The sequence below is a fragment of the Tachypleus tridentatus genome, chromosome 6 (genome assembly GCF_004210375.1).
Source record: "Tachypleus tridentatus isolate NWPU-2018 chromosome 6, ASM421037v1, whole genome shotgun sequence".
NCBI lineage: Eukaryota > Metazoa > Arthropoda > Merostomata > Xiphosura > Limulidae > Tachypleus > Tachypleus tridentatus.
The window spans coordinates 51,937,373-51,959,063 of record NC_134830.1 but is presented as its reverse complement, the minus strand read 5'-3'; the positions used below and the strand labels follow the sequence as shown (position 1 = coordinate 51,959,063).

Here is a 21,691-nt window from a genome sequence, read left to right as displayed (position 1 = left end):
ATTTAAATAAAGAGTAGGTCACTATTATCTGTCTCATCCCAGCCACCCCAATGAGTTCTGGTACTGAGCAAAATGCTCCTTGGGCATTAAATACAGTAGAGGTAATATAGTGAGTTTAATTCTTTATTTTCACTCATGTCTTTAGACTCAACTTCAAAATATGGCATCTAATACTGCTACATAACTGTTCAGAAATCTTTTGAAGATTGTGGGCGTGGACACAGTCTGGGTCTGTAAAGTTACGAATTATTTGGTGACTGCTTGAAAACTTTCACGTGTAAAAAGAGTTTGAAAATACTGAGTACCTCACAAATGTCAACAGATCAAACCTCTCTGTATAAACGGCCTGAAACTGTATGAAAATCCTACATATCTTATCTCAGTGTTAAGATACCTCTACGTAATTTGTAACAACAGTGTGTTTAACTCTTAAACAAGGTACCTGTACAGAAACATGAGCAAACATCGATATCCCAGCCTTTCACTGATACACGCATTTTCAAGACAACCATAGGTAATAGCAGAAGGATGGTCACGAATAAAATATACATGCATAAGACATTTGTTTAATATCCATAATAACTTAGCACACAAACCAACGTGCAGTTGTAATAATAATGATGAAGCCACACATAAGTGGAAAGGTACAAGGAAAAGCTCCAGAAAGGTGGAATTTGAAGATGGAACGCATTTATAGTTTCTAAGCCAACCTACAAGACAATGAACCTTATGATTAAGACGTGTTATAACAGTGTTCTAGATACTTTAGTAGCTACAATATCAAACATGTAACGTAAGAGTACCAGCTTGGCCATTGCCCTAGGACATTTCCAATAATGACCCAACGGGTCACGAGCAGGGGACGGGTCCTTTGGCAAAAGTCAGGTCGTGGACAGAAGGATTTCAAGCAACACCTGCACGTACACGCGCTGCACGATCTTTCCTAGAGGAGGCTGGCTAACTTTCACCAGGAACACCGGAGACGTGAGGACCCTTAGGGTTGCTCACGAGAATTTTTTTTTTTTTTTTTGGGGGGGGGTCTACTTTATACCATACTGCAATAGACAAACAATTATTTTTACAAAAAACACAACTGAATACAACATTTTTATACACGTCGTCTACTCTAGTGAGAGTAAGGGTTCAGTAAATTTGTAGTGACCGTCGACAATTCCATATTTTGAACAATCCTGTCCAAAAGACTAGTGTTAAGAAACCAGCGGCTTAAGCAATCCTCTTGATACTAATGATTTATAGGCTTAATATTCACTCGTTATAAAAAGGATCTTATATCAGTCAATATCATTTTTGGAATTGGAAGAAAAAAGTGTTGCCATGAAATTGAAACTATCAAGACTGAAGGGTATTTAAAATTCATACTCATGTAACACACATGTATATATAATATCCAGCTGACACTGAATATTATACGTTTGTACAATTCGAGAAAACGAGCTCGTAATTAACTGATAAAATGATTATATGCCTTCTTCAACACAGATATATCTAACAAAGGCTCTTCATGAGTGTATTTCCTGGTTTTGGTTATTTTCATGAATATGTTAAAAAAGGTAGTTTCTTCAACCAAGTTCTTTAAATCGGAAGAATGGGGATATTTTTGACATAAAATATCTCAGTAAAATAAGTTTCCTCCAGATTTATCCTTGCCGATCTTTAATTGTTTGCAATGAGAGAATAAACAGTGCAGTGTTAAGTATCTAACTCGGTTCATTTAGGTTTGTTTATTGTCAAGTTTAGCACAATGGGGTATCGGTATTTCTGCTCACAGCGGGTATTGAAACCCACTTTTTAACGTAAGCTCTTAAACGTACCGTTGAACAACTAGGGTACGTGCACTGAAGAGTAGTTTGCAATGAATGGATCTGTTAGGATGACAATTACTCCTGATGGACATCCATTTACAGACTAGAAGAAAATGGCACCAGATAAATATGGCAAGTGAAGTAAATAAAAAAAATAATGTTGTGACGAATTTATGATTGCAACGGGCTTCATAAAATATGTTTGTTGTGTGCCCTTGGAGGGCACGGGATAATGAAAACAGCGACTACTGGTGAAAGGTGAAAGAGTACTCAGGAAGTACTGTTATCATCTAGTGAGGGCTGGACAAGGGTTGTCATCACTCTGAGCTATTTTAATCTTAAAGATGTTAAAATAACAAGTTTTTCGTGCTAACCAACCGCTTTTATATTTTAGTACAATAAGAACGGTATGTATTAATGGAGAATGTTTTAGGCTTCAGTGTATAACTTTGAAACATTGAATCGTTGCAGAGATATGAACAAACATGATTTAAACCACAGATCTCTGTCTTCTTCTAAGCCTCCACCATTGCAAATCATCCTCAACACTCCATGTTGTCCCATGCACACCGAGTCTTCTGTTTTCTTCCTCCTACTTTAAATAAAAGGCCTCCGATAACCAGTCTTCTTCACTGTCCCTTTATTGCACCCGTTGTTAAAATATATTCTTGATGTTGGAGCTTCCCAAAGGAGTAGAGCTTCTGACGCGCTTTTCCTTTAGCCAATTCTGGGTCCAATTTCGTTACTACAATCGCATCCTGCTGTGACTTTGTGCCCCAACTATGGGAAAATGTCCACTCCATCCTTTATCATTTTCTTTGACTTCAGGTGGCAACTGATTAAGCACAAATATGGTAAAAAAAAAAAACCGTAAATATTCTTGCACTATCACTTTCTGTAGTGAGACGACCATTCTAATTTGAAATCTCACGAGATCAGCGAGTATAGTAATAATTAAATATTTCTCACTCCCAATACAACACTGCCTCTAACTCGTTATTTTCAACCATAAAAGCAATATGTGGGACACGTCACACAGGAGAGGGTCGTTCACATCGGTTAATCAGGTCATCGTCGAAAATTTCTACTTTAAAATCGAGAAAACGATCACAAGAAAATCATTAACCTCAAAATTTCAACCAAATTTTCAAGCGCCCCCGTTCGGAATTTGTAGTGAACTAGAATACTAGTGGGCATTCTTAATGTAGTTGTTAACTAGCACGTTTACGAACAGAGACTCGTGAACAAGCATTTCTTAAACAAACGTAATTAATAATCAAGAAAATACCCAACGGTTACACCAGATATTAACGACTATACTGCACAAATCTCTAATCCATCTTAAACTGGATTTGAAACTTATTGGTATCAAGTGTCATGTGTGACAGCATTTTGTAAAAAGCCACGGAGCATAGTATTACTGCAATTTCTTCTATGCTTGAAGGGTAAAAATATTTTAATGTCAGTACAAGTATAGTGTTTATCGGATTACACACAGTGTAAAAGAAAATCCGTGAGGAGTTTATGTTTTGTTTAATTTTATAAATGAACACGATTCCTTATTTTGTGGAACTGACGGTATCTATATTGAATACTAAAAAATTATGTGAATACTCTTTGCAGGAAAATCAAACTTCATAATTACGAAACTTGATGAAAAGATGAACAACTGATTCACAGTTTGGGGGATATGTACACCCACGTCAGCAACGCGTATTGGTGTAAACAGTTCAGTGTGTTCGTAGTCCTGGGGATAGGTATACCAACGTCATTAAAGCGTTGTATTGGTAAACAGTTTAACGTGTTAACAGTCTTGGGGATGCACGTATCTATTTACATAAAGTTAAAACCGATTCTTATAGCTTCCTAATAAACGTTTCAGTGCTTTTGAAAGTAACACGACGACTCCACCTTGTGACACCCATTTCTTAGGGAGTTCCCACTGATCATTCACCCACCAAACCCAAACAACTATACGTAGGTTTGATTACAGATGTATCTGTATTCCAATTATACTACTAATATACCAGCATAGAAGTACGAATTTCTTTGGAAAGCCGTTTATAGAAAATTAGGCCAACAATCACTGTGACCAACAGATTTTCTTCTGGTAATATTGCTCAGTACATATCATTTAAACCATGCTCGTGCAATGGTCCATGACAATAAAACCAGAACGGCAAATCATGTTTCCAAATATTCCATTACAACGTGAAACGTTTTAATACGAGCTAAACTACTAACTCTATCACACGAGCTCGTTAAGTGATAAGTATCGCTGTGTGTGTCAAGCCTAACATTTAAGTGATTCAATAATATGAAACAAATATAGGGAAATAAAACTAGTTATGCTAACATTTCAAGACGAACTTTGCCTAAAAAATATTTTTGTAACGTTTTTGTAATTCGATACCCGAGTTATACAACGCAAATATCTAACCGATTAGGCTTATGCTAAGCTAGAAACAATGGTTCATACTGCATAATGTATGCATTAACTTCTATGTATGTGTTTATTCTAGAAGCAAAGCCACACTGTGTCCACCGTGGAGAATTGAACCACGGATTTTAATGTTGAAGGTACATAAATTTATCACTGTTCCACCGGGGGCCAAAAAGCACGACCAGACTTTCCAACCTTTAAATCATTATTAATTTTATGCAAAGAGACAAACAAAGGGGTCTCTGTCATTCAACTTAATCTATAAAGCACTGTTTATTCACGAATAAAATATTACATCCGAGAAATTCAGGCCTTCTTTCATTAATTACTAAGTATGTGGAATATAAAAACTGAAACATCGTAGTTTTTTCCTTTATCTGGAGACGTTGCTTTCTACACTTACTTGATGGATGAAATGAAATTTCGAGAAAAAGAAATATATATGTTTGTTGACCCGCGCTCAACACCACTGCAGAGCGGATGCTTGGGTTTTTGTTTTGTTTTCACGAGTTTCTTGTATCGAATCACGTGGTCGCATGAATAACTTGCGATATTCAGTAGTTTGGTTTGCGACAAGAAAGTTTTAAACGGTTCGTTTCTCAAGTCCGTATTTTAATATCTGGTGACCAGTATACAAGCTTCTATACACAGTGTCTTGACCATATCTAAAACGTTTAATTGACGTTTAATCTAAAATCCATATTCCTATAGTTTACGTAGGTCAAGTTGATGTTTTTTAATCGTTGTTTCTCTTACAGAATTCACGGTTCCAGGATATTTCATGTATGGAACAAAAGTATAAATGTATATATTTTTTCAAGTGTTACTTTTATTTCTTTTAGTTTGATTAACGTTGTGGCAAAAAGTTACACTAGAGACTTATTTTAGTACTTGTAATGTAAACAGTAAGACATTAAATATCCTCTTTAGGATCTTTGTACCTTTAACGACATTGTTTATTATAAAACACAAAAAGTGTTTTAAAAAGTCGTAAACAGTGTCGTTACTCTTACGTCACTTAAAGACCTTCGTTTCTTGAAGTGAGTAAAAGCTTAAATTAAAGCACAGGAAGTGTTCAGTCCATCAAATGTAAAGAGTTTGTTTCTGAACACTGGAAAAATAATAGTTGTTCGTTCCAGTAACAAGACGTGTGCGCTTCGTATGTAACGTTTCAAAATATGATGCATACCGGACACCCTTATTTTTAAGGAACATTCACTAGGCGCACCTCTTCAAAAAATAGATCTTTAAAAACAGCTAGACCAAAACGCTGTTGGCGCCATCTCTGTTGGAGATCTTCAGTTATGTAAATAACTGGCCACCACATCTGTCGCTGTCCTGATTGGGGTCAGTAAAAAATAAAACCTGGAATGTGAGAAACGAAGGAATGCAATGGTGTGGTTTACACGTAACTGATTTAGTGACACGTTTGATTGGTCATATGGTTCGCGATTAAGTACTGGTCTTCTAGATGTCAGCTATGGAACGAATATCTTCCATAACCCTAAATACAAGTGCACTTCATATCTTCATATTCTTCTTTAAAATACTGACGTCAGCAACTTAAACATCTTACGATAAAATTCGGATAATTATACCTCCAGTTATTTAATATGTTCTAGTGTATGTAGTCAATTTGATAGATCGTTTTGATGTGCAAGTTGATCAGTAGTTCCATTTATATACACATAAGAAATCACATTAACACCAAATATACATCCAGTCAACAACTCCTTTGTTTAAAAGAAGCGACAAGACCTAGAGTTAAGTTGATACTCGATTGTTATTTAGAACGTTATAAGCATTTACCTTCCCACCCACGAAATCATTCATTCCAACCAAGTACTGTGAACAATGTAAAGTGTGTAGGTATGTTTCAAGAGACAAGTAAACCTACTTAACACAGCCAAGATCGTAAATTCATAATTTAGTTCTTTCTTTCAAAGTCCAATATTAACACGCGTGCTACAGTCACGTGACACGAGCATATTTTGTAAATAAGAACCACATGTTGCCACAAATATGTCCCACTTTGTGAACAATGGAAAAATAAAACAGTATTATTAACCACGTTCTTTCAAGTGTCATTTTTATACCTACAAATAAAACGTCATTTTAGCCTCTTAAACCTAAATGTGCACCTTTAGCTAATATCATCCCAGCTTTGCCACGTGTCCTTTGTTCAAACATTATACCAGTGTCAGTAAGGTAGGAACAAACAACTAGGCCAACACTTAAGTACTATGACAAGATGTATTAGATATTCCAGTTTTCCTTTATGCGTCATTACCTAAGACACTACTCTCATCTCGCCCATTGGAACATGCAAGAACATATCTTAGTGTTGTCTAATATGGGATTGATCTTGTGATCTGTTTCACCCCACCTATTAATTACAAATGAGTAAAATCTGGCCTTTGCGAATATACATGTATTTACCGCTACAGAAAGGAAAGTACATACATTAAAACATTATCAGAGCTCTAAGTTTATCTCGTCAATTGCCACGAGTATGTGACACAAAATTTCGCTAATAATATCCTAACAGCCTTCTTCCATGTCATCACGACTTACTTGGCAAACGTCTGTTTGTTTTTACAAAGCTATACGAGAGATATCTGCGCTAGCTGTCCCTAATTTAACAGTGTAAAACTAGAGAGAAGGCAGTTAGTCATTACCACCCACTGCAAACTCTTGAGCTACTCTTTTAACAACGAATAGTGGGATTGACCGTCACATTATAACGCTCCCACCGCTGAAAGGACAAGAGTGTTTGTGACATGGATTCGAACCCGCACCACTCAGATTACGTATCGAGCGGCCTAATCACCTGGCCGTGCTGCGCCTACTTCGCAAACAACTGATTTCGTGTAAAAAGACATATCGAGACGAACAGATATTTTGAATAACATTGAATGAACAAAACTATACAATACTTCGTGATTTTAATGTTTCTCATGTCTTTCTTTGGTTCGCGGTGTTTACATTTTGGTTTCTTCACTTTCAGTATAATAATAACCCTTCAAAAATGATTCCCCGCCTACACCAAACCACATGTATTTTCAGCTAATAACAACCGTCGCACCAATCTCTTATCGTTTAAACCAGTATAAATCTTCCTGCGACCTTGAAACTTGCATATAACCGGTACAAATCGCCAAACAAAAAATCAGTATCATGGATTTTTCTAGCCTCTCCCTCGAAGGTGTGGTTAAAGGGAGGGAGTGTGGAAAGTCTATGCAAAGTAATTTCCTTTTCATCTAACTATTATACATGCGACTATGAAAAAAAAAATGTTTTTTTAAGTTATCAGTTCACAAAGGGTGTCCTCGATTATACATTTTTTTTATATAAAAATCAACAAACACACTTGGAAGAAATAATATAATTACATCAAATTGTAAAACAATAATAATAAAGAAATACGAGTAGAATGAAGTACCAGCGAAACAAATTACGTGGAAAAAATCAACGGGAAGTAATTTTAAAAATGTTCATAACTAGTTGATGGTGAACAATGTCTTGTCAAATATCAAGGAAATGCGTGGAGCGACTCTTGAGAGCTCTAAGAATCTAAGTGTACGCATTGTGGAGGACTTTTGCAATGTTAGTTTTCATGTCCAAACAGTCACTCTCCCTCCAAAACTTCACTGTCCCCAACCGTCAGTGCTCAAACATCAAAAATAAATACCTGAATTTAGTCATATTTTTAGGAAATGATTTTCAAACTTCTTCCTCTGTTAACCATTTAGCTGGGGTAAAAGACCCCACAGACTACTTCCTGATCTACCCCACCCACTTTCCCTTGCCACCACAAAAATATTCATCTGGATTAACATGAGAATGGCCTTAGTTTGAACGAAACTTAAATTTTTGAACAGCCTATGAACCACTTAGAGGATCTTTGCAGGACACCACTGGGCTTAGAACCATCAATCATCACATGCTAATGAAACATTTTGCCAACTCGAGGGCTCATAGTTTACAGCCACACACAAAACACTTCGCACTTAGGGGCTGTGTGTGTGTCTATTATCAGACTGACGGACAAATCCCACTGACCATTCAGACAAGAGAATCCTAAGAGTTAGCGGTGGATGTTTATGGTTATCACCCTTCCCTCATCTTTAAGTTCAGTATTATACACGGCTATGCGCAGATGGACCTTTATAAGACTTTGCACGAAAGATATGAAACAGATCCTTGCGGTGGTGATATAGACATGAATTTTCGTATGCGGAAAAAAAAAAAGCGAACTATGACAATTCTGAAACGACCTCTTGCGGTGTTCATATAGGTGCCTATTTCCAAACGAAGTGACATCAAACAACGCCAAAGACTTACCACTTAAGTCGCCGACTTAATATACAGATACTTCATAGAATGCCAAACAACCAAATCAGCGTACACGCGTCAGATAAAAATCTTTGTTCCTGGGGTACATTAATGAAGTACTTCTCACCCTTATCACATACAGATCGTTTTACAAATTGTATTAAATACAACTGTATTTGGTGACGTCGTCGGTTACATTTTTCTCTTTACAGTCAGCAACAACTAATAACTTAAATAGTTACTGTTGGCCTTGCATTGTATTGTTTGTTTGTTTTGGAATTTCGCACAAAGCAACTCGAGGGCTATCTGTGCTAGCCGTCCTTAATTTAGCAGTGCAAGACTAGAGGGAAAGCAGCTAGTCATCACCACCCACCGCCAACTCTTGGGCTACTCTTTTACCAAAGAATAGTGGGATTGACCATCACATTATAACGCCCCCCACGGCTGGGAGGGCGAGCATGTTTGGCGCGACGCGGGCGCGAACCCGCGACCCTCAGATTACGAAGTGCACGCCTTAACGCGCTAGGCCATGCCAGGCCCCCTTGCATTGTTACTACTTAAATAATTATTTACAATGTACTATACTCCCTAAAACCAAATATCTTTAACATGTTCTAGCCTCTCCCTCCACTTATTTAAAGAAACATAATTTTATGTGCGAGATGCGTAATTTATACTTACATATGTAGACAACTTTACTTGGTTGTTGTTAAGGTCACCTAACGAAACACTTAAGAATTTTAGCAACAATGCTACTATACAAGAACATAGTTCTAAAATAGTGAATCGGGCTAAAACAGTACTTCAGTAACAAAACACATTTCACTAACAATGGTGTTAGTATACATATACCATAAGTACTGTTTGTTTGTTTGGAATTAAGCACAAAGCTGCACAATAGGTTATCTGTGCTCTGCACACCACGGGTATTGAAACCTGATTTCTAGTTGTGTGAGCCCGCAGACTTTCCGCTGTGTGCACTAAGGGGCTACCATGAGCATAATCTAAGAATCAAAGAGTGAAAGTATCGTTTGTTTATTTTTGAATTTCGCGCAAAGTTACACGAGGGTTATCTGCGCTAGCCGTCCCTAATTTAGCAGTGTAAGATTAGAGGAAAGGCAGCTAGTCATCACCACCCACCGCCAACCCTTGGGTTACTCTTTTACCAACGAACAGTGGGATTGACCGTCACATTATAATGCCTTCACGACTGAAAGGGCGAGCATGTTTGGTGCGACCAGGATTCGAACCCACGACCCTCAGATTACAAGTTGAGCGCCTTAACCACCTGGCCACGCTGGGCTTGAATGTCAGTAAAGAAACATGTTATATCTGATATGTCTAATGAAGGCGAGGCTTTTCGCCCAATCCCCGCCCTCAGCTGGTCAAATTACCTGTACCACAGATATTACAACGAATATTAAGCTTACACTTTCATAATGAAAAGTAAAATATTGATATATACAGTAGTCCTTAATGACCCCATAACAATCGCCCGTTCAAAAAACACCTTTAAAATGTCTGAACACTAACAATAACTATTTCACAGTATTGACTAAACAAAACAAACCTATTGTACTTAAAAAACCGCCTAAATTGCTGCGTGTGTGTTTATAGAGTAGCTCAAAATCTCAAAGAATTTTCATCCGAGTAGATAAACGGACTTTTCTATGTAAGAGTGGAGAAAAAAAAAGATTAATGTTGTAGCTTTAATTCTTTCACAGAACTGTTGTATAGTTATAAAACGAACGGTGCACTATTATGTACATAATTAGATTTGAGGGTAGGATGACAGAGATACAGTTTAGATATAAAAGTTTGGTATTTATTGCTAGTCCATAAAATACACCTAATACAAAAGAAACAACCAAGTATAATAAAACAATGTGATCGATACGATACAAACTTTACCTAGTTAGCTGTCGTAATATAAAAACATTAATGCTACAAAGTATAGAAACAAGAAAGCCAAAACCACAGAAACTTATTTAAGATTTAATTTTTTTTATGTTATACTTATTATTAGTTAGAGAAGACTAGTATAGGTGACACAATAACCGTCATCAGGGCTAGTGTCTACAATGTAGCTGATGACGGTGTTACCGAAACTGATCGGTTCTGAGTAAAACTAAATATTTTGCCTTCAATCGTGGCAAAAAAAACAAAAAACTGTTTGTTTTCTACTCTTAACATAGTAACACAATGCCCCTTAAAAGAAATCATTAAGCCTAAACATTTGAGTCGTAAAAAATTGTTATTGTTATTGTGAACAAACCTTTTTGTATTAAATTAATAAAACTTGTACGATAAATTACTACTCTAAAAATGTGCCCACACAACTGTAGCAGACACTATATAACAAAAAAGAAAGAAAAAAGAAGTGACTGGGGCTAAACAGGAAATCCCTGTCTAACTGAACAACTAAACGACATTCCAAAGATAAACAATGAAGACAGCTACTAGCTGTGACGAATTCTTCCAACAAATACGACGTTCTTTAGTTATGTATGATAATTGTATATTTTTACGAAACTTCTTTACATTGGTTCAACGAAGGTATATAAAATGTATTATTTAACACATTTTTCAAACTAAGATTAACTTTCACGAATACAGTCGAGATAAAGAGGGGGAATTTGAAACATAAATGTCAATGAACTGAGTACACACGTGATTACTGTTGTTAAGATAATCAAACAGAACTGATATGAACCACAGTACACAATGGTTAATGTTCGTAAAACAGCCAACAGAAATAACTGATGTGGTTAGGTTGGGTTTGAATATCGCGCAAAGCTACTCGAGGGATATTTGAGCTAACCATATCTGCATTTAGCAGTGATAGGCTGAAGGGAAGACAACTAGTTAACACCACCCACTGTCAGCTTTTTTTTTACTAACAACTAGTGGGTTTAATCATCCCGTCATAACGTTTTTACTGCTGAAAGGATAACTATGTTCAGTGATGGGTATTCGAACTTGCGACCCGCAGATTGAGAATCGATTACTCTAACCATTAGAACTGATTAGAACTAAAGTACATGCACTATGATTACACACACACACGCAGTCGACACCTTTATTAATAGTAATTCTACAGGGTGTTCGGAAAGTCACTGTGCAGTTTTGTCTGTTAATAAATATATAAGCGCACAGTGACTTTCCGAACACCCTGTATAACTTAAAGGATTCAGTCAACTCTGTATAAACAATACGACTAGTATTCTCAAACCTCGGGTAATAACCAGCAGATGTTGAGTTTATAATCTTGTGCGTGACACAAAAAGTTGTTTTAAAATTTTATATATGTATATATATATTTATTCAATCTACAGGTCGATCATTCTGGAGTAGAATAAACCAAGCTGGTTTATATATAGCAGAAAAAAAGCGTGAGTCAAGGGGCCAATCTTCCCTGAAGTAATGTAGGTCAGTTGCTAGGCGGAACTCGATTATCTTCATTTTTCATCACAGGGGCAGAATTCTTGCCAAGATACAAGGTCGACTGACAGTACAACCTTCATGTTGATAACACCGGTTATATATACAAACACTAGAGTTTTCAATGTGGTGAACCAATGTTGATAACACCGGTTTTACACACAGACACACACTAGAGTTTCCAGTGTGGTGAAACAAAGTAACCTTCATGCTGATAACACCAGTTTTATATATACAGTGGTACCTCAGTTCTCGAACGACTCCCTTCTCGAACAATTCGGTTTTCGAACATATTGTTTGTGAAAAAAATGTCTCGGTTGTCGAACATAAATTCGGTTCCCGAACCAAGCTGTCGTGGCCCGAACCCCCGAAATAATCCGACTGATGACCCGAACGACACTTCAACCGTTTTCGGCCCACTCCAAGCTTGCCCAAAACATTTTACCCGCACCTGTCGCTCAGTCCACACCCCCGCTAAAATCTGATGTGAACGTTCTCGTTTTTCTAAATATTCTGATTAAATAAGCCACTATGGGGTCAAAGAAGGATAATGAAAGCAGCACACCAAAAATAAAAGTTGTTAGAGCCACAATAGAGGTGAAAAAAGATCTCATAGCGAAGTATGAGAGTGGTGTTCGCGTGTCTGACCTTCCTACACAGTTTGGTATGGCAAAGTCTACAGTCTGCAGCATACTGAAAAATAAAGAGGTCATCAAAGGAGCTGATGTTGCAAAAGGAGTGACAGTGCTTACGAAACAAAGATCACAAACAATGGAAGAGGTAGAAAAACTGTTGTTGATTTGGGTAAACGAAAAACAGTTAGCTGGTGATAGCATTACTGAGACCATCATTTGTGAGAAAGCAAAGCAGTTGCATGCTGACCTCCTGAAAAACACCCCTGGAACGAGTGCTGATACAAGTGATGCCTTTAAGGCTAGTAGGGGGTGGTTTGAAAATTTTAGGAAGAGAAGTGGCATACATAGTGTGGTGAGACATGGGGAGGGTGCCAGTTCTAACAAAGACGCTGCTGATAAATTTGTTAGAGTATTTAAGGACTATGTAGAAGCTGAGGGTTTTATTCCCCAACAAGTGTTCAACTGTGATGAGACAGGCCTTTTTTGGAAGAAAATGACAAAGAGGGCCTACATCACCAAGGAGGAGAAGTCACTGCTAGGACACAAGCCAATGAAGGGCAGGCTAACTGTTGTTATGTAGTAATGCAAGTGGGGACTTAAAACTTAAACCTTTACTTGTGTACCATTCTGAGAACCCGAGGATTTTTAAGAAAAATAATGTCCTGAAAAGTAAACTAAATGTCATGTGGAGGGCTAATAGTAAAGCATGGGTAACCAGGCAATTGTTTATGGAGTGGGTACATAAAGTGTTTGCCCCAAGTGTAAAGAATTACCTCACGGAAAAACAGTTGTCACTCAAGGCCCTTCTTGTGATGGACAATGCACATGCTCACCTACCAGGCTTGGAGGACGGGCTGATTTGTTCCTTTATTATTCACCTCATCCTTACCCATTAGTTTCCTTACAACTCACCATATTTTGACCTATCGGGTTGCAATAACGCCCCGCAACTATCACATGATCAATAGCAAATACTGGAGGTTTCCATATCCGGGGTGGGCACAGCATAGATTACCCAGTATGTTGCTCTCTGCTTAAAAACAAACTTTAGAGTCACCACAGCAGGATGAAGAGAAAAGATTTATCTACTAAACATGTTTTGGAAGCTTCAAATACTTAAGTCATCTTGGTGCATTCAAGCATGGATTAGTTTAATAACAAAAAGGTAATATTTTATAATTTTATAAAAGTCCAAAACAAAGTAGTTATACATTATTTGAAACATACAGATACCATGTTTGGCACGGAAGCATTAAGCTTATCAAAAACATTTTTAAAACAGTCTATTCGTAATATCGTACGTGCAGGGTCCCCAATAAGCAAGTAGTGTGTCAGACAACATGAAGAATAGAGGGTGCTATTTAGGAACACCAGGTAGCGCTGCCTCTACAGTAATTGTTTAGTGATGCCACTACCAATTTCGTTAAATTGTCCATTCTGGTAATGGTATAAGATGAGCAAGATTTCTCCGAACCTCTTTCACAATGACATCTTTCAGTTGAGAAACAATTGCTAAGTTATGGCCAGACCTTTAAAAACCTTATAAGCACTAGTTATTGTACTTAAAGTGAAACTTAAGATCAAGCTAGCCATCAACATTGCTAATAGGTACACTCTTCTTGTTTTTCTGCTTATAAACGTTAGAATGTAATGTTTCATCAGACGGTTACCAACTTTGCTGTTGATGACATTATTGGCCGCAATCCTAATAATATCTCACAAGGGTGGGCCAACTTAGAGGATTTTGGTCAGTCATGAACTCTATGCTAATAATGCAAAACAATCTTTATAATAAAAGTAAGAAAATTAGAAGTGGTATGCTCTGTCTGTGACTCCTTGCGCATGCGTGAGAAATACTCCATCCATAAGTTACACGGTTCGCCCTCTACTGACTGTTCTTAATACCAATGCTGGCATAAAAAAAACACTTATGGTGTTCTGAACTATTTTACAAATATCTTACTTTATTAAGTTCAACAAAAAAATTAACAATCATAAGTGGCAAATAAGAGGAAATTAGTTTAACAAAGAAATGCCTATTTAAAATTTATTCAGTCGTAAGAAATTTACATTACTAACCACAAAAGGTCATGTGTGTTTCACCTCAATGTGCAAAATGATGTTTTATTAAGTGTTCAATGACCTTCGAGACAGCGGCTTTATAATTAACTTATTTTTTTTAGACAAACGCAAAGTTTGTTCCTTTGTAATTAACTGTAGTATTATGACATGAAACGTTTGTACTGTACCCTTGTGGATAAAGGGTTGTTTAAGAAGACGCGGAGAAAAAAACGGGTACAATTAAGACCAACTTGTCTGCGGCGTTCATATATCCCTTTTAAACATATTTTACTAATCAAAACTCATATTTTATTATACTATAAAAATAATACGATCGTTGTTAAACGTTTAGGGATCAAATCCGTGTTTTGATTAGTCCATAATTTTTCATGTTAACGTGCAAGCAGTTTCAAATACTATGGATTTTACTTTGAGTTGTATATGCAGTTTTTACCTCTCACGCACGCACACACACCAACGAATAATTAAATTAACTGTCACATAACACTCCACTGCAGATTGAATAGGCATCTTCATTTACAAGTAAATTTCTAGGAAGCTCGATTTAGTTATAACTTTACTTTCTCTCCCATATAGCCTGGCATGGCCAGGCGGATAAGGCAATCGACTCGTAATCCGAGAGTCGCGGGTTCGAATCCCCGTCACACCAAACATACCCGCCCCCTCAGCCGTGAGAGCGTCATAATGTTATGATCAATCCCAATTTTCGCTGTTAAAAAAGGAGCCCAAGAGTTGGCGGTGGGTGGTGATGACAAGCTGCTTTCCCTCTAGTCTTACACTGCTAAATTAAGGACGTCTAGCAGAGATAGACCTCGTGTAGCTTTGAGCAAAAATTCAAAACAGATAAACATCGCAACAGAATAATAATATCAAACTATACTGAACAAGTTAGTACAACTGTTAAAAAAACGAATACTTATTACCCATAAAAACCTATCTCACGTAAAAATTATTCTAACTTTCCCCCACCCCACTAGCTTGTTTTCCCAACAGTACTTTGCAGACAGCAACCAACAGAGAAGGAAAAAAAAGCTCTTAAAGAAACCGAATCCAACTGAATGCAAATTAAAAATAGATACAATGCTAACAGCAGAACGAAGACATGAAAACAGATATTTACTGACTGTTAGACACTTGTCTGTGGGGGTTCCCCTCTTACTTATCTCGATGGTAAGAGAACAGTCCTACACCCTTGACCTCGAGCCCGTGTATAACATTTTTCTCAGCCCTAAATGTCCTGGAATAATGATGTCATTTAGGCACGTTCCAACGGAAAAACTGCAAACCATATATGAGCATGACGTAATACGGGATTTTATAAAACGGATCCGGTTATTTCACCATCAAAACCAACATGGGTAAAACTGTTCAACAAGCGCCGAAATCAATCACACACATACACACACGCACGCACGCACAAATACGAAACGTTTTCGTTGTTACGTTTTAGTGTAATCTACGCGATGTCCTCATCTACACTCTGTTCATCGCGAGGAATTGAGCCCTGGATCGTAACCCTGTACGGCTGTAAACTTACCAGACTCGGAGATTTGTACCTTTACTGCATTAAAGTACAGACACGTATCTTGTTTTTAAAAAAGTCCATATTTCATGTTTCTTTTCGAACATTCCTACTGCTTCTCAGCTTATGAACCGTATGAAATGAAGATAATAGAATAAACAGCCGTTATTACAGCAAAGTACTCCGATTAAATGGTTTTATTGTTATTTATATCACGTGATAAAAATAATGAAGAAAAATTCAAGTAAAGTAAAACGGCACACTTCACTTCAAACACTTACAAGCATTTAAAAACTTAATTACACTTCCGTTCTTAAACCCCAGATACTTGTTGGAGAAAGTAAAGACGAATGCGCTGTTACATCTCGTGATGTCGATCGGTAAAATTCCTAAGATACGTAGGAATACTTAAGGCTTTATTGAAGTGCTTAGAGAGATCATCTAAGGCCAGTTCCTGTACTAGAAAAAAAAAATCTACAACAGTGTTGAACTGGGAGATTGTACAGGGGAACTTCTCCCTATCCAACCCCCCGTAGAGTCAAGTAGTTTTAACTAAAGTACAGTATTTTCCATTTTGTCGCACTTGAATTTTAATTCAACTCCCCACCAGGTTAAAAGGTCCAGTTCAGTACATAGTTTTCACAGTCCATTGGACACACTTTATTTTGGTGATATAAGATTAAGGTAAGTTTCTTTCGCACTAGTTACTATACATATTGATGTACATGTTTATATTTTCTATTACCTAATACGAAACGCTTAATTTCAACTACTAATAATATACTAATATATATCATATATAAAACAGAAGTTTGTAACACAAAGACATAGCGACAGGAAACACTGTTATTTTGGGCTGGGATGTGAAACTTTTCGTGGGACAGGTTCATCATGTTTGCTCGTGTGCACTGCACATTCATGTCAATGGAATTAAAAGGTAATACCAGCGTCATACCTAATCCTAGGACGCTGCACCCAGCCTCGTGCCACGTGCATACCACTGTACGGTACGTGTAGGTGCAATTACAACAGATTTTGTGGAACGGCGGCAGGGTGGCGTTCGGTACTTCCGGTTTCAGTGGCCTCTGGTGCACAGAACGAACGAACTACCCATCTAAAAAGCGACAGTAGTATTACATTTCCGACGTTCTGGGTCTCTTATGATAAATATACTCGCAATTAGACTGGTAAAGGTTCATTCACTCATCGATTTTATTTATTCATATATACAATACTGAGGGCCTCGGGATAAAACATTGTCAATTTTCTCACACTAAGATAAACCTTTTCACGTGTTGATAATGTAATCCGTTCAATTCTCGGTATTTTAAAAGGAGACGCTTTACATTGTTTTATATAATAAGGTTCATGTTCTAGGGCCTAGACTTATACACTGTAACCCCACTAACAATGCGAGCACGTGTTTTTAAATTACAAACACCTTAGCATCCGAGATTGAAGTAGAGTCTACATATATAGTGTGTGTGTGTGTGTGTGTGTGTGTGTGTGTGTGTGTGTGTGTGTGTAAAATCAGTTTTGGACATCACAACGTTATTATAATCCATGTCATCACGTTCGATCACGATCTATCTGATGAAGACTATCACGTTTAAAGCATATCACTCTTCCGTGTTAGCTTTCCATAATTCGTCTAGGGTATCAGGACAGTGATTTCATAGCGCTTGTTTAAACTTCAACAATCACAACGGAATTCATAAACGTGTCTTTATGAAGAACAGTATAAATGCATCTCATTATTCAGCTAACTGATGTATGCGACAGTTGAACATACGCCACGTGGAAGCAACATGTATATAGGTTAATTAAGTTGCTTTTGTAGGTGGAGATCCATTTTGGTTATTTTGCATCTGGTTGTCAGGGGAACGTAGACGGCTTTTGCCTCTTACACAAGACACTTTATTCTGTTTAGAACGGCTGAGTTACGACTTGCTGCACGTTCGCAAATCCATTAATATTCCTTTGTTATACATTACTATTAAGTAAACAGAAATATCTCTCTCCTTGGAATTTCTAAATGTCCATCATAAATACATCATTATCATTTTAGTATATGACTATTTTGTGTGGAAAAACAGCTATTATCAACCATTTCCATAAGCAATTCATTTTCGGTGACGTCACACTAACACAAAACGCTTAACGTCAAAACGTAGTTCTGATATTTTCCGTTCACAGCGACTTTGGATCACCTATAATTTTCCTGCTGGTTAATATATTCACCAGTGTTGTAATACAATATACTCGTACACAAAATTGTTTACGCTCATTTGTTTTAGATACCCTGGTCACAAACGAAACACGTATAGAAAAATATGAAGAACATTCCAACTGCCCCACTACTGACTTTACACTTTTTTTCTTTTGCACTTTGCGTTTTAGCAGCAAAAACTCTACCATTCCCATTCTATACTACAGGTTTTCGGTGGTTTATAAATTCTTAAAATTTTAAAGGGACATAAAGATGTCCCTTTCAACTCCCAACTGTAACCACTCCTTACTACTCACGTATTTATACAATCTTTTGTTGAACTCCGTTAAATTTTCTGCCTCCACCACTCTTGAAGGCAGCTCATTCCAAAACCCAACCACACTGTTTGAAAAGTAATACTGTCTAAACTGTAGACGACTCCCACACTGCTAAAATTTGAACTTATGCCCCATTGTCCCGTTATTTTCACTGCTAAACACAAACGAATTTCATGTGTCTAAAATTTGAACTTATACCCCTTGTCCCGTTATTTTCACTGCTAAACACAAACGAATTTCATGTGTCTAGATTATCGATACCCCTAATACAGTAAAACCTGTCTAAGGCGGAATCGTACGGAACCGAGTAAAATATATTTAACCAATACTTTCTGTAACAAGATGTCCGACAATTTATTAATATTTAATAAAATTATTAATTAAATAATAATTTATTAATATCTAAACAAATAATTAATTAAATGAGAAATTAATATTTAATCAAAAACATTTTTCCGCCTTACTCAGGTTCTAATCCTACTTGTTGATAGATGAGGTAGGTGAAAAATAGTTTTCCGTCCACGTTACGCAGGTTCTGACATAGAGGGCCTTTTATTAGAGAAATCTTAAGATAATGCTACCAAATATTGATATTTCCGGCTTAGACAGGTTTTACTGTAATATTAAACACCTCACCAAATATTCTCTAATACTTCTCTAAATAAAAGTTTAAATGTTTTAGCTCTGCCATCCCAGATATCATTGTGATGACTATTTATCTAAATTAGACTATCTGGTCGCAGAAGTTTCACATAAAACCAAGTTGTTAAGTTTCAAAATATTTTCCAAATATCAAAAATTTTAAAGCTATGTAATTCAATATACGGAGACAAAAAACTCCATAACTTAGATCTTTCATGGCCCAGCATGGCCAAGCGTGTTAAGGCGTGCGACTCGTAATCCGAGGGTCGCGGGTTCGCATCCCCGTCGTGGAGGCGTTATAATGTGACGGTCAATCCCACTTCGTTGGTAAAAGAGTAGCCCAAGAGTTGGCGGTGGGTGGTGATGACTAGCTGTCTTCCCTCTGGTCTTACACTGCTAAATTAGTGACGGCTAGCGCAGATAGCCCTCGAGTAGCTTTATGCGAAATTCAAAAAAACAAACAAATAGATCTTTCATTACGTATAACATTCAGAGTACAATAACACATATGTATTAAATTCAGTGACAAAACTTTTTCTGGGCCCCCTGTCGTTCTTAAGATTCAACTGTTTATCAGCTCATCTTTAAATTCAGCACAAAGACATGATAAAAAATGAAATTTAATCTTGTAAACTGAAGTCATATCCAGATATTTTACAAATTCGCCATTTCATACGCAAACTAACCTACACAAACAGTGACTGTGGTATCACATAGTTATGCACATAAATCATCAACCCACCCAGTCTCGTTAACATAACTCCGTATCGGCTATTGTACCATTGCTTTCACAATATCAACGTGGGCCTGGAAGGAATTAAGGTGTGGCTAATTTGTGACGTAGTTACCAAACAATGAAGTACAATAAAACAGCGGTAAAATGGTTGTTAATAACATGCAGTATAAAACATTTTAATGATATCAATGCTTGCGTATTCTGTTGTTAGAATGACTAGGTATCGACAACAGTAGCATCTATTGAAGCGTGTATGTCCCTAAATTGAGTTGTTTCTTTCTCTAGCATAGGCTATAGATCGCTACATAGAAAAATATATACAAAAGAACATGTGACAAACCTGTATATTTAAATAATGATAAAATGCACGATTGAAACGGGATTATTGTACTGTACTTACGACGAATGTGGGTCTTTTTCGAGGGTGAAAAGTAAGCTTTTTTTTTAAAAGGGAAATAACAGTTATCAGTAGAATGTTTTCAGGGCAAATTCTGCTGATGTACTCTCGCTGGATTGAGAGGGGGCCCCTTTTCAAAGTACTTGCCCTTGGTACCAAAATTCCCGGCCGCGACCTTGACCCAAGTTCTATGATAACACTTACTATTTCAACTCAATACTGATATGTATATCGTTTGTTTTAGAGCAAAGCCACTTTGGGCTACCTGCTGTGCCCACCGTAAAGAATCGAACCTTGGAATTTATCGTTGTAAATTTATAATCATATCGTTGTCACACCGGGGACTGCCTTACACGCAAACATACAACTTCGAAATATTTTCTGTACCACTATTTCTATTGAAAGTTCTATCAAAACAAATATATTTATGAACTTCCTTTAACAATAAAAATATTCAATGTTTGGAACTGTGTTATTTATGCAAATACAAAGACGGCCTTTAACTTATACACGACAACCGACATGCACGAAACATTAACTAGCGGTATTCTCATCAAATGAACTAAGTTCTGTCAAAAAACAATTACTATAATAATCGATTTATCCCATACCATCACGATTCTTCTCGCTTCAACCCATTTTATTATCAATTATTAGTAAACAATTAGAATTACATATTTAGTCATAACGTTTTTCGGTTCTCGATATTACAAATAGCAGTCTTGATTCTTATTTGCTTTTGCGGTAATACAACGTGCGCTGATGCCAGTCTTGTGTCTTGTTTTCCCATCATTGCATCATATTTGTTCGTCACTTGCAGAATTTCATCATCCATGTCGCCCCAAGTTGGCACCACCATCATTTATCACGAGCCAATCTGAACCGGAAAAACATACAAACTGAGCTAGCATTTCGGATCTGGTTCATGAACAACCATTCTACTCTGAACAACAACAACAAAATATTTCGTGAACTTTTTCTTTTATTTTCAAATCACATAGAGCTTAGTCATACCGGTCACATTTTGTTTTGTCCACTGCAGTCGGATAAACTAATTACAAATACGTACCGATGGCATTAGGTGTATG

At 37.0% G+C, this 21,691-nt stretch overlaps 1 protein-coding gene across 1 annotated transcript in view; it reads right to left on the bottom strand.

Annotated features, from left to right (window-relative positions):
* Positions 1 to 21,691, bottom strand: part of LOC143252496 (serine/threonine-protein kinase 17B-like) — a 35,805-nt gene that overhangs the window by 8,897 nt on the left and 5,217 nt on the right. The window lies entirely within an intron of this gene.